Genomic DNA, 16342 nt, shown 5'->3' with positions numbered 1-16342 from the left:
AACATTTGGGTTCTAGATTCACATTGCTTGGGTTCCAATTCTTGTATCATCACTGCTAGGTGTATGCTATGAGGCCCTTTACTTAACCTCTCTGTTCTTTCATTCCCCAAAATATTTATTGTTACATAATAAGTTATCCCCAAAACTCAGTAGCTTAAAAGGTATTTCTTATCTCACCCTTTCTGTGCATTAGGGATCTAGAAGCAGCTGAGTCCACACTCAAGGAGAGATGAATTAGCCTCCACCATCTAAAGGAAGGACCATCAAAGAATTTGTGGACATATTTGAAAACCACCACACCACATTTGTAAATTGAGGTGATAGACAACCCATAGCATTGTTTGGAGAATTAGATAAGATAATCCATGCAAGACACCTGCCACTAACAACGGCTGAATAATGGTATCTGTTATAATTAATATTACAACTGCTACTACTGGTTTTAAACTTACATGTGTCATTAATATCTTGGAATGTTCAAGATCCTGTAGAAAGGCATTAAATAAAACCTTCAAGCTATATTGTTTTCTTGCCATATAGAAATTCTTGTTGCTAATTAAACCTTATTTTTAGCATTAATTTTAAAACACATTTTATTTCAATGATGATGACGATAGTACAGTAGTAATTGAAGTAAATCATACTTATTCAGCATCTACAGCATGTCAGTTGCTAGTCTCACTGAACAAAACAAAAAACGCCCTGCCCTCTAGGAGCTTACAGTACAGTGGAGGAGACAGTGAATCAAACAAGACAACAACATACATATGTGATATTATTTCATGGACTGATAAAAACTACAAAGAAAAATGAAACCAGGTAAAGAGGAAAAAAAAACCTGAGATGGGTGTATGCTTGGGAGACGGTACTTGTTTAGATAAAGATAAGACCTCACTGAGGTGGTAACTTTTGAGCTGAAACCCCAAAGAAAGTGAGAGAACATAAATCCAATCAGAAGGCAGAGAATGTCAGAGACCAAAAACAGCCAAGGCAAAGCCCTGGGGCTGAAGAAACTTTGTGTGTTCAAGGTCCAGCTGTGAAGCAAAGTGGCTAAAGCTGAGTGAGCGAGAAAGAGCACAGGTGGAGGTCAGTCTGAGACCTGACCGAGGGCCAGGAATATGGAGGGCCTCGGAGGCCAGGTAAAGAATTGAGATTCCATGCTCAGTGAGGTGAGAGGTCATTGGGGAAGCTTTGAACAGGGGATGATATGATTGGGTCACTTGGCTCCTGGCTAGAGACTGCAATGAAGGGACACAAGAGGGCTGCTGGATACCATCCTGGAAGTCCAGGTGTGAGATCCTCGTGGTGTGGACTAAGGGAGAAGGTGTCAAGACAAAGAGAAGTGGTTGATGGGAGGTGTCTACGGTGATACGTGGGCTGTGAATAACATAGAAGAATCCTACAGTTTTTAAAGTCTATATTTTATTTTGTATTGCTGCACCATGGGGTATGCATGATCTTAGTTCCCCAACCAGGGCCCAAACCCATATCTCCTACATTGGAAGCATGAGTCTTCACCACTGGATGGCCAGAGAAGCCCAAGAATCCTGTTTTTGGTCTGAATGTCTGGGAGAATGGAGATGCCATTTACTGAGATGTGGAAACCTGGGGAGAAGTGTATCTGGTAGGTTATTTGTATCTGTATTAGGTCTGGGTGAGGGAAAATCAATAATTCCATTTTAGAGCATGCTAATTTTGAGGTAAGTTTAGACATCCAAGTGGAGATGAGGGAAGAGCTGATATGTGAGTCAGAAACCCAGGTAGGGGACTTCCCTGGTGGTCCAGTGGCTAAGACTCCAAATTCCCAGTGCATGGGGCCTAGGTTCGATCCCCCTTCAGGGAACTAGATCCCACATACTGCAGCTGAGTTCAGTGATGTGCCAAAATTAAGACCCAGCACGGCCAAATAAAAATTAAGTTTAAAAAAAAAAAAAAAGAAACGCAGGCTGAGCACAGTGGCAGTGGTCAGCACACAACTGGTAAAGACTAGGCATAGACCTGGTGGCAAAGAGGGTGTCGGATGGAGCCCTAGAGTGGTTTAGTAGTTCGAGGTCAGGAAGACAGGAGTCAGCAAAGGTGTCTGAGAAGGGATGATGGAAATAGGAAGGGGGGAAGAGGGTGTGGCGTCCCAAAGCCAAGTTAGAGACAGGGGACAGCTCATTAGACCTCAGGGGGACACTGGGTGAGAAGGGGACTGATCGTAGGATCCAGCAACGTGGAGAGCTTTGGTGACCCTGACAAGACCCATTTTGGTGCAGCAGTAAAGTTGAAAGTTAGACTGATGTGAGTTCGAGAGACTTGGGCAGAGAGGAAGTACAGATGGTGAGCACAGGTGACTCATTCGAGGCCTTTTGCTATAAAAAAGCAGAGAAGCGGGTCGGTAGATGGAGGCAGGCATCGGATGCAGGAAGGGTTTTTAATACAAATGATATGACCACATGTCTGAACAATGATAGGAATGACACAGTCATGAGGAGGAAATAGTCACGCAGCGAAGAGAAGAAAGAATTGCAGGAACAGAGTCTTTGAAAAGGTCACTGGCGAGGGGATACAGAAGGCCAAGGCAGAGGGCCCAGCCTTAGGAACACAGAGTGTCTGCAACGAGTTGAACAGTGCCCCCCTAAAATTCGTGTCCACCTGGAACCCCAGAATGTGACCTTATTTGCAGATGTAATTAGTTAAGATGAGGTCATACAGGATTCAGGTTGGCCCTGAACCAATAACTAGTGTCCTTAAAATAGAGACAGACAGGGGAACGCCATGTGACAATGGAAACAGTGATGGGAGAAATGTGTGTAGAAGCCAAAGAATGCCAAGGATTGATCGCAATCACCAGAGGCCAGGAGGGAAGAATTCTTCCCCAGAGCCGTCGGAGGTAATGTAGTCCTGCTGACACCTTGATTCCAAGCCTCTAGACCCTAGTCCTGTGAGAGAATAGATTGTTGCTGCTTTCAGCCATCGGGTTCCTGGTGAGCTCTTATGGCAGCCACAGGAAACTAATACACCATTCTCCGCACACACAAGGCAGGCCAAATGTGTGGCTGCAGATGAAGTCACTGGCAGGTTTGGAGCTCTCCTGTTATTTCTATATTCCCCATGAAATGAGCCATGAAATCATCCAATGAAAGCAAGGGGAAAGGTATCAGATAGGGGAACTTGATTTGCCTGGAACAATACTTCTCCCAAAACTAATAACACCCCCCTCTTTCACTGTTCAGGCTATCTAGATTTAAAACAAACGTGTGTAGTTCTTCTAGTGTTTGAAGACAGATTTTAAAATATGAAAAAATGACTTGGGTGAATTCCCTGGCAGTCCAGTGGTTAGGATTCTCTGCCTCTATTGCAGAGGTCACAGGTTCCAACCCTGCTCAGGGAACTAAGATTCCTGACCAAGGAACTAAAATCTCTGGTTGAGGAACTAAGGTCAGGCATGCCCTGCAGTGAGGTGGGGACTAGAAAATAGGATGGTGTTGCTGGGAGATACTGAAGGCCCACTGGATATGTGGTCATAATTTAATCAGACCCGTAGGCACGGTTTTTCTTCATCCAATCACATTCCATTGTTCAGGGGCAAGCTGGGCATTGGGTTTAACCAAGGGTGGGATTCACCGTGTGAGTTCAGTGGAAGGAGAGAGAGGAAATGGAGTTAAGAATATATATAAGGAAGTAACTGTAAGGAGAGAATGATGGTGACTGGACGTCAGCTAGATAAGGAGGTCTGTGATGTCATGTGGGCTGGGCAGAGGTGACATAAACAAAATTGTTGGTCAGTGAGTTGGAACAAAGATTGCTCAAGTGAGAAGGACTACACCAAGCAACAGGGCTCTTGAAATGGTGCAGTCACTGTTGGCAGTGACCACTGTGGAGCAACTACCTTGAGTTGCTTGCTTTCCTGGTTTTTTTCCTGTTGTTTTTCTTTTTTTCTTTGGCCATGCTTGTGGGATTAGTTCCCCAACCAGAGATCAAACCCGTTTCCCCTGCAGTGGAAGCTCAAGGTCCTAACCACTGGCACACCAGGGAAGTCCCCGCATGCTTTCCATGTATGACCATCTTTTTTTCCTTTGCCTCTTTCTTGCTACCCCTATTCACAACAAAACACCTTGTTGTTGCCCCAGCAAGACAGAGGCAGGATCCATGTTCAGAACCTTGATGACCTTAAGAACAAAGGGTGACTCCAAGGTAAGAACTGAGGGGCAGAAAAGACCACAGATATTGGGGCTAGAAGAGGGGCTGAGAAATGAGAGAAGGAGAATTAAAACAAAAGACCTTCTAGGATCTCAACCAAGGTAGTCTTTGAATTACCTTAATTGAAAGGAAAAGTGAAGAAATGTGTTGAGCTGTTTATGGACTCCAGTGATTTTTGGTGGAGTGAGTCTGCCTTTCCTTCTTGGCATAGTGTACAGAACTCCACTATTACACACAAGTTGTGTCATTTTAATCATTTCAACAAGGTAAGAACCATTGGCCCCGTTTTATAAACGTAAGAATCATGATGCTGATCATATGCTCCAGAAAGGGCAAATAGACCTTCTGTTGCCTGAAGTAGGATCAGACTCCTTGTGGGCTATATTCATGAGAAAAAAGTTATTCTTGTAGAGACCATGAGGCAAGAAAGAAAACCCAAGTGTTTGGCTTTAAGCTTTGAGTAAGAACTGATCCTCTGACTTCAAAATCCTGCGGTAAATCCTGCGGTAAGAGATGCGTGAATACTGGGAAGCAAACAATATCAGTTTTTAGGGCTGTCTGTGTGTGTGTGGGTGTGTGTGTTGTAGGAAGAATGAACTTGAACTCAAATTTGTTGACCCAACACTACTTTATTGGGACTTCCATGGTGGTCCAGAGGTTAAGGCTCTGAGCTCCCAATGCAGAGGGCCTGGGTTCTATCCCTGGTCAGGGAACTAAGATCCCTCATGCAGCAACTAAGACCTGGGGCAGCCAAATAAATATTTTTTAAAAAATCACTGCTTTGTCTAAGAAGATCAAAATGCAATTTTTTGTACGTAGTAAATCAATGACATTACTGTGATATAGATAGGTCTTTCACTGTCGTTTCAAGTGACTAAACTCTATCACAGGCCCTCAACTTTGGGTCTCAGGATCTATTGGAATTCTTCAACAAGATTGGGAACGCCAAAAGGGCTTGTGCTCATGTGGATTATAGCTACTGTTATTTGCTGTTGGAAACTGAGTTGAAAAAATTTCTAGAAAAGGAATTTACACACATAAACATAAGACACTCCATTAGAGACACTCCAGCACACACTCCATTAGCCTCCATAGGAACACAGTTATCTAGAATCATGAAACTTCTAGAAAAGTACTGCATACACTGGTGAGAGGATGAGAGTGCAAAAGGTGAAAGTTTCTTGGTGTTATTATGAAGATAGTTTTGACCACGGGAATCCCTGGAATGATTTCAGAGACCCTGAGAGACCTGGACCACTCTTCGAGAATTGCAGTTCTACAGAATCGGGTAAAAGGCTGTATCTGTTGTGGGGAAGGGCGCATCTTCAAAGGTTATGTGGAAATGTTTCATTTCTAAATAGACCTAGATGGCATGCTTCCTACATCTTAGGATGTGAACATGCGTGTTCTCACTGACTCTTCTCCCCTTTTCCTCCTCCTTCTCTCCTTCTCATTCTTCTCTTTTTAATCTTTTTCTTAATGAAAAATTCCAAACTTATGCAAAAGTAGAGAGAAAAATGCAGCAAGGCTGCATAGACATACCCAGTACAAGGTACTAGGCTCACCAGCCTGAGCTCACTCTTATTTCGTCTCTCCTGTCCCGTTGCCTCATGCAATACACTAGGTTACTTTGAAGCAGTCTGAGGATTCACGTCACTGTATCTGCAATCGCGTCGATACAGGCCTCTACCATAGAAGGACTGGCGTCATGCGACTGCATCTCCACCATCGCGCATGCTCGTTGTTACTGCTGCTTTTAGTCACTCAGTCAGCTCTGACTCTTTGTGACCCCAACAGACTGCAGCCCACCAGGTGCCTCTGTCCATGGGATTTTTCAGGCAAGCACCTAGATTAACACTAATTCTTGTTTTCTTTTTTTTTTTTCTTTTTATTTTCTTTTATTTTTTTTTTACAGTTCATAACTTTTATAAATAAAATAAATTAAATGTACAGTGAATAAGTTCTCTGAAAGATTTCAATATTTCTCCAGGTTTAGTAACATCGTAAAATACATTTCAACTAAAATTCACAAATCTAAAAACCTGTTAGGCATTTTTAGGCGTTTTAAGTTGGAAATGAAGACCAATGTTACATCGTAATATGCCAATTACAAATAGTACTTCAAACAGCAAATACTACAGTTTGTCCCAAACTTTAAAAACTATTCATGAACTCAACACTGAACTATTGATGGCTATGAGAATTGTTTCCTAGCCTTTTTGAAAATTTCAACCCATTTACATTTAAGGTAATTATTGATAAGTACGATCCCGTAGCCATTTTCTTTATTGCTTTGGGTTCAAGTTTATACACTCTTTCTGTGTTTCCTGTCTATAGAAGATCCTTTAGCATTTGTTGGAGAGCTGGTTTGGTGATGCTGAATTCCCTCAGCTTTTGCTTGTCTGTAAAGCTTTTGATTTCTCCTTCATATTTGAATGAGATCCTTGCTGGGTATAGTAATCTGGGCTGTAGGGTATTTTCTTTCATCACTTTAAGTATATCTTGCCACTCCCTTCTGGCCTGAAGAGTTTCTGTTGAAAGATCAGCTGTTATCCTTATGGGAATCCCCTTATGTGTTATTTGCTGCTTTTCCCTTGCTGCTTTTAATATTTGTTCTTTGTGTTTGATCTTTGTTAATTTGATTAATATGTGTCTTGGAGTATTTCGCCTTGGGTTTATCCTGTTGGGGACTCTCTGGGTTTCTTGGACTTGGGTGATTATTTCTTTCCCCATTTTAGGGAAGTTTTCAACTATTATCTCCTCAAGTATTCTCTCATGGTCTTTCTTTTTGTCTTCTTCTTCTGGGACTCCTATGATTCGAATGTTGGAGCGTTTAACATTGTCCCAGAGGTCTCTAATATTGTCCTCATTTCTTTTAATTCGTTTTTCTTTTTTCCTCTCTGTTTCATTTATTTCTACAATTCTATCTTCTAGTTCGCTTATCCTGTCTTCTGCCTCTGTTATTCTACTGTTTGTTCCCTCCAGAGTGTTTCTGATCTCATCTATTGCATTATTCATTGTATATTGACTCTTTTTTATTTCTTCTACATCCTTATTAAATCTTTCTTCCATCTTCTCAATCCTTTTCTCCAGGTTATTTATCTGTAACTCCATTTTGCTTTCAAGATTTTGAATCATTTTCACCATCAAAATTTGAAATTCTTTATCAGGTAAATTCCCTATATCTTCTTCTTTTGTTTGTGTTGGTGGGCAATTATCTTGTTCCTTTACTTGCTGGGTATTTCTCTGCCTCTTCATCTTGCTTATATTGCTTTGCTTGGGGTGGCCTTTCCCTCTTCTTGCAGTTTGTGGAGTTCTCTTTATTACGTAGTTTCTTCGCTGTGTGTGGGGTTGGACGGGTGACTTGTCCGGGTTCCCTGGTTAGGGAAGCATGTGTCGGTGTTCTGGTGGGTGGAGCTGGATTTCTTCTCTCTCCTTTAGAAGACAATGGGCTGCTTTTCTGGGAGCCTGATGTCCTCTGCCAGTATTCAGAAGTTGTTTTGTGGACTTTACTCCGCGTTCAAATGTTCTTTTGATCAATTTGTGGGGGAGAAAGTGGTCTTGCCATCTTATCCCTCCGCCATGTTGTTCCTTCCTCCCCAGAACACTGGATTCTTATATTCCACTTGGTCATGGAGTATCTCTTCCCAGCTGCTCCAGCAAGGCGCAGCCGCTGTACCTTACCTTGAACGAGGGGTATCTCCTCAAGGCCGCGCCTCCTGCTTTGAATGTAGATCAGCTCCTCTCGGCCCTCCGGTGCCCAAGCAGCCACCGCCTCCTGAACGTGGTACAGCTCCTCTCGGCCACCGCCCTAACCCTGGGCGCGGGGTAGCTCATCTCAGCCACGATTCTGCACGTGGTCGGTCGCGCCGGAGCCTCTTTTTTTCTTAATTGGAGTATAATTGCTTTACAATGTTGCGTTAGTTTCTGCTGTACACCGAAGTGAATCAGCTCTGTGTATACATATGTCTCCTCCCTCTTGGACCTCCCTCCCACCCCTCTAGGTCATTACGGAGCACCGAGTTGAGTTCCCTGTGCTATACAACAGATTCCCCACTAGCTATCTATTTTACACATGGTAGTGTTTATGTCAATCTTAATCGCACTAATTCTTTGATATTATCAAATGTTCAGGTGATGTCCAAATTTCCCCAGTTGTCTCGTAAATACTTATTCACAGTTGGTTTGTATAGGTCATGGTCCCTGCCTTTCTTTCTTGCGATGTCTTTGTTGGAGGAACTAGATCATTTGTCAGCAGTGTTGTTCAGCATGTACTTCTGTACCAGTAGCTCCTCTGTGCTGGTCGTTAGATCTAGATTTGAGTTTGTTTGGGGGAAAAGAATACTTCGTAGCTGGTGTGCACTCCCACCAGAAGGCACATAGTGTCTGCTTGCCTTTTTCTGATTTTAGCAGCCACAGAGATACTGATTTCTGCCTAGATCCATATCATTAGGGGTTGCAAAATGAAGATCATCTATCACTTCTTCGTTATTTATCAGCTGGATACTTCTATGAAATCTTCCCTGATCAACTGTTTGATTGCCCTAAAGCATTTCTGTACAGGAAAGGCTGGCTAAATGCTTTGCTTTTTCCTTTATGTTTTCCAAATCATGAGTTGGTTCTCCAACAGCCTCCAAAAGATCACAAGGTTATTTGTTTTAGTGTCACGTTTTTAGTGAACTCATGAATATTAACATATTTAATATATCTCGCCCCCTTCTTATTGTTCCTCTTCTTATTGCTCAAATGGCCCCTGTTTTTGGCCAGCAGGAGCCTCTTGCAGTTAGTTCCTGAATCTTTCAATGCATCCTCAATTTCTGGTATAAAAAGATACTCGGGTGTCATGACCTCTTCCTACACCAGATCTTGAATCCACCATTTCACCAGTGATCCCTGGCTCTTCTCACTGAGAAAGGTCATCAGGATGCCATAAAATGAACACCAACTGGTAGCTGTGGGTTGGTCATCACTTCTATACCTTTTCAATGAATAAAGCTAGAAAATTTTAAAGTTCTTTTAGTCCTTAGAGTATATCCCACAAAGGATGTCAAGTCACATTTCTTTGTTTTAAAATCACTTGGAATAAGTTCTCCATGATGGGTTAAGTCAACAACTCACTACACGCTTAGGATCATTTGTTTTTGTCTTGATTTTGATGTTTATAAATTATATTTTTACATCACTCCAAAATTAAATCTGTAAACAAAGTATATTTAGGGAAACCTGCTGTTGTTGTTCAGTCACTAAGTCATATCCGACTCTCTGCAACCCCAAAGACTGCAGCACGCCAGGCTTCCCTGTCCTTCACCATCTCCTGGAGTTTGCTCAAACTCAGGTCCATTGAGACGATGAAGCCATCCAACCATCTCGTCCTCTGTCGCCCCCTTCTCCTCCCGCCTCAGTCTTTCCTGGCAGCAGGGTCTTTTCCAGTGAGTCGGCTCTAAAAGTCTAGCTTCTACCATTTCCCCTCCAGTCTGTTCCCTCCCTCCACTTGCAGGTAACCATTTTATTTTATGGTTTATGGTTGAATTTTTTAACACAAATAAAGTGCACATACATTCATAAGTATTGGTATACTATGCACGCTTTTCTCCACCTTGCTTTTCTCATTAAACATCATATCCTGTAACTCATTCTTTAACATTATCTACAATTACTATTCTTACAGCTGCATAATACTCCGTGATGTGGTAGTGACATTGTCAGCCTTTTGCAGTTACAAATAGTACTGCAGTGATTAGCTTTATGCCCGTATCCTTTTTGAATGTCTGTTTGCCTATAGCAGGATTTCAATTTTTTGAAACTTGACTTCAGAAAATATACTGACTGTTGTAATCTGTTGGGAGAGAGGGTGCCCAAAAGCAAGCCCCACCCCTGTGGGCAAGCCCCACCCTTGTGGGCAGGGCGCTAGGTTTGTTTTTACTTCTGAGAAGGGTAGTCACTGCAACTGTCCATCATTAAGGCAGGGAACTAACCTGGAGGTAGCATATGGGTACCTGCAATGGGGAGGGAACCTGAGGCTCCACGAAAGAGAAAGCCAGTAGAGGAAGCCATTGGAGAAAAGGTGAAATGAGGTGGGCCTCTACCAGAATCACTCAGTCTATGGAGCAGCCCTGGCAGTGCCAGCTGGGCACTCAGGGGGAGGAACCTGGATCCGTGGTCTCTGAGGATAGCAGAATAATGAGTTGGAACTTTCTCTGTGTTCAATGTCTCTTCTTTTATCTCAAAGTCTTCAGTTTTGTGAAATGTTGCAGCGCTATCTTAGTTATGCTATGGGAAATTCAGAGTCAAGCCTGTATGTATGATTGGAATGCACTGATAAAGCAGAAAGTAGTCATCTCTCCTTATCCCCTGCCTCCAAGGCAGTAGAGTGGCAGCAGTGCATCTAAAGGGAACACAGTGGCTCATAATTCTGAAGAATCAGTTCATGCTAACCCTGTAGAAATTCTTGTGGCACCAAGAGTGGGGTCATGGAATTAAGAGATGGTCCAGCTTTGGGTCCTTATCAACCTGCTGAGTGGAGTCAGACTTCCTAATGAAGGATGGCCACAGAAAAGGCACCCAGATGAATAGACATTCACCCCCAAGAGGTCTTCTCTTTTGAGCAGAAAAAGACATTGTGTGTTGACTGAGGAAATATTAATGATAGAGCCTTAAGTGATTAATAAGCAGTCTACAAAACAAGGCGTCTAGGGTACCATTTTTCTAATTAACAATTTCTAAAATGTAAAATATTGACTTCTGGTGTGTAGATAGACACATCAAAATGAAAATGATAGCAATGGACTTAGAAGGGGTGATGAGATCATGGATAATTATTTTCTTTGTTTTTAAATTTTTTTATATTAAAATGTTACTTCAAAATAATAAGAAATAAAAATACCTAACAAAAAAATGGGCAAGGCAAAAGAATTAGTGGGCCATATAGAAATGAAGAAATATGAATGGGCAATTAACTTAGGAAAAGACTATTCAAACATACTTCTTATAAAAGAAATTCAGTGAAAAAGAGCAGCAAGCCAGCATTTTAATTCATCAATTGATAATTTTTAAAAATTAGTCCAATAGTTAGGATCGCTAAAGATATAGAAGAAATGGTTTACATTCAATGCAGGTAGGAAGCTATTAATAAATTGTTGCTATCTTTTCTGGAAAGAAACTAGACATTGTTTATCATTCTCCTTAAAATGGTCATACCCTAAGTAATTTAACTTCCACAAATTAATCTAAATTAAAAAACAGATATTTAATAATGACATGTTTAGGAGTATTTATTATAGTCATTTATAATACCAAAAATAATTAAACTGGAAAAGACTCTGATGCTGGGAGGGATTGGGGGTAGGAGGAGACGGGGACGACAGAGAATGAGATGGCTGGATGGCATCACCGACTCGGTAGACATGAGTTTGAGTGAACTCCGGGAGTTGGTGATGGACAGGGAGGCCTGGCGTGCTGTGGTTCATGGGGTCGCAAAGAGTCGGACACAACTGAGCGACTGAACTGAACTGAACTGAAATGTCTAAAAGGATAATATTCTTTAGGTATTTAAAATCATGATCTTTAAGAATAGTCATAAAAAAAAGAATAGTTATGAACATGGGAAAAAGTTGACTGGAAAAGGCAGACTACAAAATAGTATATCTAGTATGATTACACTTTTATTCACAAAATTGTGTGTGTAAATGTGCAACAATGTGTGTATGTGGTAAAATGTTAATTGTGATTGAATATAGATGGATATTTGGGTTTTCTTCCATAGACATTGTTGGATTTTTGAATGTTCTACGGTGAGCAAAAATACATATACACGTAAACAGACACATTTATAGAATCAGGATATTTTGCTTAAGGAAATGTTATTTTAAAAGTAAAGCAAGGTTCAAACTATTATATATAGAATGGATAAATAATAAAACCCTACTGTATTGCAGCCATGAAATTAAAAGACGCTTGCTCCTTGGAAGGAAAGTTATGACCAACCTTGATAGTATATTAAAAAGCAGAGACATTACTTTGCCAACCAAGGTCCGTCTAGTCAAGGCAATGGTTTTTCCCGCGGTCATGTATGGATGTGAGAGTTGGACTGTGAAGAAAGCTGATCGCCGAAGAATCGATGCTTTTGAACTGTGGTGTTGGAGAAGACTCTTGAGAGTCCCTTATACTGCAAGGAGATCCAACCAGTCCATTCTAAAGGAGATCAATCCTGGATGTTCATTGGAGGGACTGATGCTAAAGCTGAAACTCCAATACTTTGGCCACCTCATGCGACGAGTTGACTCACTGGAAAAGACTCTGATGCTGGGAAAGGTTGGGGGCGGGAAGAGAAGGGGACGACGGAGAATGAGATGGCTAGATGGCATCACCGACTCTGTGGACATGAGTTTGAGTGTACTCCGGGAGTTGGTGATGGACAGGGAGGCCTGGCGTGCTGTGATTCATGGGGTCGCGGAGAATCGGACACGACTGAGCGACTGAACTGAACTGAACTGTATAGCACAGAGAACTATATTCAACATCTTGTAGCAAACCACAATAGAAAATAATATGAAAAAGAATATATATGTATGTATAACTGAATCACTTTGCTGTGTACCAGAAATTAATACAATATTGTTAATCAACTATACTTAGATAAAATATTTTTAAAAAAAAACTAAAGCAAGTTTTGGGAGTGGGAGTTTACAGAGAAATAGGAGAGGAAGCTAGAATTATTGATGTGGTAATGGGTTGGAGGAGACATCAGTATGGACTCATGTTTAGCTTGACATAGATACAAGTAGTTACACATATAAATATTTATATACACACATTACTATATACACATCTCCTTGCTCGTCAGCTGAGAGGGCATAGAAGTAAAGAACTGTCAGCTGCACTGAGCACACTTGATGCCCAGATCTTGGTCTCTAATACCATTCTACAGTAAAAAGAACCAGAGCTTTTTAGAGAAATGGCTGATTCTAGAACTAAGGCAGAAAATATACAAAATGAACCTAGAATATCTTATAGTACCAGAAAATTTAAAAGTACTCAAAATGAATAAATAAACCCACAAAGATGAGAGTACATCAAAGAAGCCGAGTGAAAAAGCTTTCAAGAGCCAAAGCTGGAACAATCTGAGTGACAAAATAAATTTAGTAGTATTGGATTATATCCAAAGTATGAAATAAATATTCATGAGTCAAAAACTAATATAAATGAATGACTAAATAAATAAATGGGTTGGAAGAGACACATTTTCCTGTGCAGAAGAATTCCAAATAGTTTATGCAGATATTTCACACTCAAGGAGTTGAAGCATAATTCCCTACCGTAGTGAGTTCTTTCCAAGAGTGTGGAAGGCGGAGGGAGAGGGAGGCAGCAGGGTGGGGAGAGTAATTTTAGAGTGGAGACACCTGACAAACATATCCTCAGCCAGGATCAAGACCAAGGTCAAACAGTGACAAGTCAAGCAGATAGTAGGCACCCTTGATATGATGTGGTGAAAATGGCACTCTACTGCTGTGGTCTTCTTCTCAAAAACTGAAGATCCCATTTTAATCAAGAGAAAATTATCAGACAAACCCTCACTGAGGGACATTCTATAAAATATCCAACCAGTACTCCTCAACGTGCATGCAACATGTGGGCATGCTCAGTCATGTACGACTCTTTGCAACCCTATGGACTGTTGCCCACCAGGCACCTCTGTTCATGGAGCTTTCCAGGAATGGGTTGCCATTTCCTCCTCCAGGGGATCTTCCCCACCTAGGGATCAAACCCACGTCTCCTGCATCTCCTGAATTGGCAAGTGGATTTCTCAGGACTGAGCCACCTGGGAAGCCCCAGCACTTCTCAAAAGCTCATCAAAAACAAGGGAAGTCTAAGAAACTATCACAATGAAGACAAGTCTAAGGAAGTATGATGATTAAAAGATGATTAAATATAATGTGGTAACGTGGATGGGATCTTAGAACAGGAAAGAAAATGACATTGTGTAAAAATTAAGGTCATGTAAGTAAAGTATGGCCTTTAGTTAATAGTAATGTATCAGTGAAAAGTGAAAGTGTTAGTTGCTCAGTCATGTCCAACTCTTGGTGACCCAGTGGACTGTAGCCCGCCAGGCTCCTCTGTCCATGGGATTCTCCAGACAAGAACACTGGAGTGGGTTGACATTTCCTCCTCCAGGGGATCGTACAAACCCAGGGACTGAACCTAGATTTCCTGTGTTGCTGGCAGATTCTTTACTGTCTGAGTCACCAGGGAAGCCCTATTTGTTGCTAATTGTGACAAATGTACCATACTAAGGTAAAGTGTTAATAATTACATTAGCTACTGCAAGGAGATCCAACCAGTCCATTCTAAAGGAGATCAATCCTGGATGTTCATTGGAGGGACTGATGCTGAGGCTGAAACTGCAATACTTTGGCCACCTCATGCGAAGAGTTGACTCACTGGAAAAGACTCTGATGCTGGGAAAGGTTGGGGGTGGGAGGAGAAGGGGACGACGGAGAATGAGATGGCTGGATGGCATCACCGACTCTGTGGACATGAGTTTGAGTGTACTCCGGGAGTTGGTGATGGACAGGAAGGCCTGGCGTGCTGTGATTCATGGGGTCGCGGAGAGTCGGACACGACTGAGCGACTGAACTGAACTGCACTGAACTGTTACTAAAATGTTAATAATAGGGGAAATTAGGTGAGTATGTAAGAAATCTTTTTACTATCTCTACAACTTTTTTGTAAATGTGAAACTATTCTAAGAAAGTTTTTTTTTTTAAAGCAAAGTCCTGTAACAGAATACAATAAAATCATTTTCAGAAATTATCTATTCAGGGCTCTGAAGGAGGCCATTAAAGACAAGGTTTTTTCTGGAGAAAAACCTTATTATATTGATTTCAATTAACAGTTTTGCTTTAAAAAAAAGTATACTAAGAGGAGGAGTATTTTTCTTTTCATTAAAGAGTGAAATATTACATTTTCCCAAACATACAGATGTCCATAAGGTTATAATTTCACTCAACTTAATCACAAAGTAAAAGAGAAAATAGTGAATTCATCTGAGGAAAAGGCACACCTAAACAACAAGAAACCTGAAAAGAGGAAGAATCCAGGAAAGAACTTGCCTCGGAAGATGAGCTACTCCTAAACTGAGAAGAAAACTGGAGGTTTTCTGATTGGGATTCTCAATTCCATAAATAATGATCAGAGTGTCCTGAGAAAAGATAAAGACTAATAAGCAAAAGAAAAAAATTAAAAGAGAGACGAGTTACACAAAAGATTTCAAGGAAATTTAAAATGTTGTAAATGAATCAAAATCAACATCGTAGACAATAAATGACAGTATGTAACATGGACAGCAAACTTGAGAATAGTTCTCAGAACTTAGAAGGACAGAGGTTGAGATGAAGAGAGAAAACATGATAGTCATGGGAGATGGATAAAAAAAGGTGATTTTTTTAAGTGTCACCAAACAAGAGAAAAAACACAAAAGAAGAAAGATCTGAAGCTATAATAGAAGAAAGCAATGATGAATAAAAGACTTACCACTTTAAAGTAACTTTAAATGTTAACCACTTTATACTAAGAAAGTAGTCATTTTTATGTAAAGACAACACAATAACATTCTAATATGAACATGAACTCAGAAAATATATTTCTGTTGAAAAAAATTACCTAATTATATATTCCAATCAAAAAAAAAAACACCTCAGGAATGGACCTATCTAAAGAGACCAGCAATAAAACACTGAAACTTGTCAAAATAGTGAAGTCTAAGTGTGTTTTCAGTCTATTTTTAATAATGAAAGTGAATGTAAAAGTAACAATGTAATAATATCGGGGACTAAAACGTGTAAACAAGGGGGAAGTGAATACTTTTTCTTGAATGGGAGATGGTGGATTGGAAAGCCCAGATACCCCTTTGCTCCTGACCCTACAATTAGAAAAAAAATCAGATGGCAAATCTGAAAGAGTAAAGATAACCTCTACTAGAATTTACATGATGCATTAGCTTCCAAAATACAAATATAAAAGCAAAGTTAATATAGTCCACAAACCACAAGATAGAATATAGAGATAGCAAGGAAGTATAAAAAATAGGAAACATAAGTGAAGGTGACAAGGGTAACATTTATAATAGTGACAGAAGTAAATGGGATAAATGCTCCCAAAG

This window comes from Moschus berezovskii, chromosome 22, assembly GCF_049115385.1.
Source record: "Moschus berezovskii isolate FMDL1 chromosome 22, NW_MosBer_1.0, whole genome shotgun sequence".
NCBI classification, from domain to species: domain Eukaryota; kingdom Metazoa; phylum Chordata; class Mammalia; order Artiodactyla; family Moschidae; genus Moschus; species Moschus berezovskii.
This window is presented reverse-complemented; position numbering follows the sequence as displayed.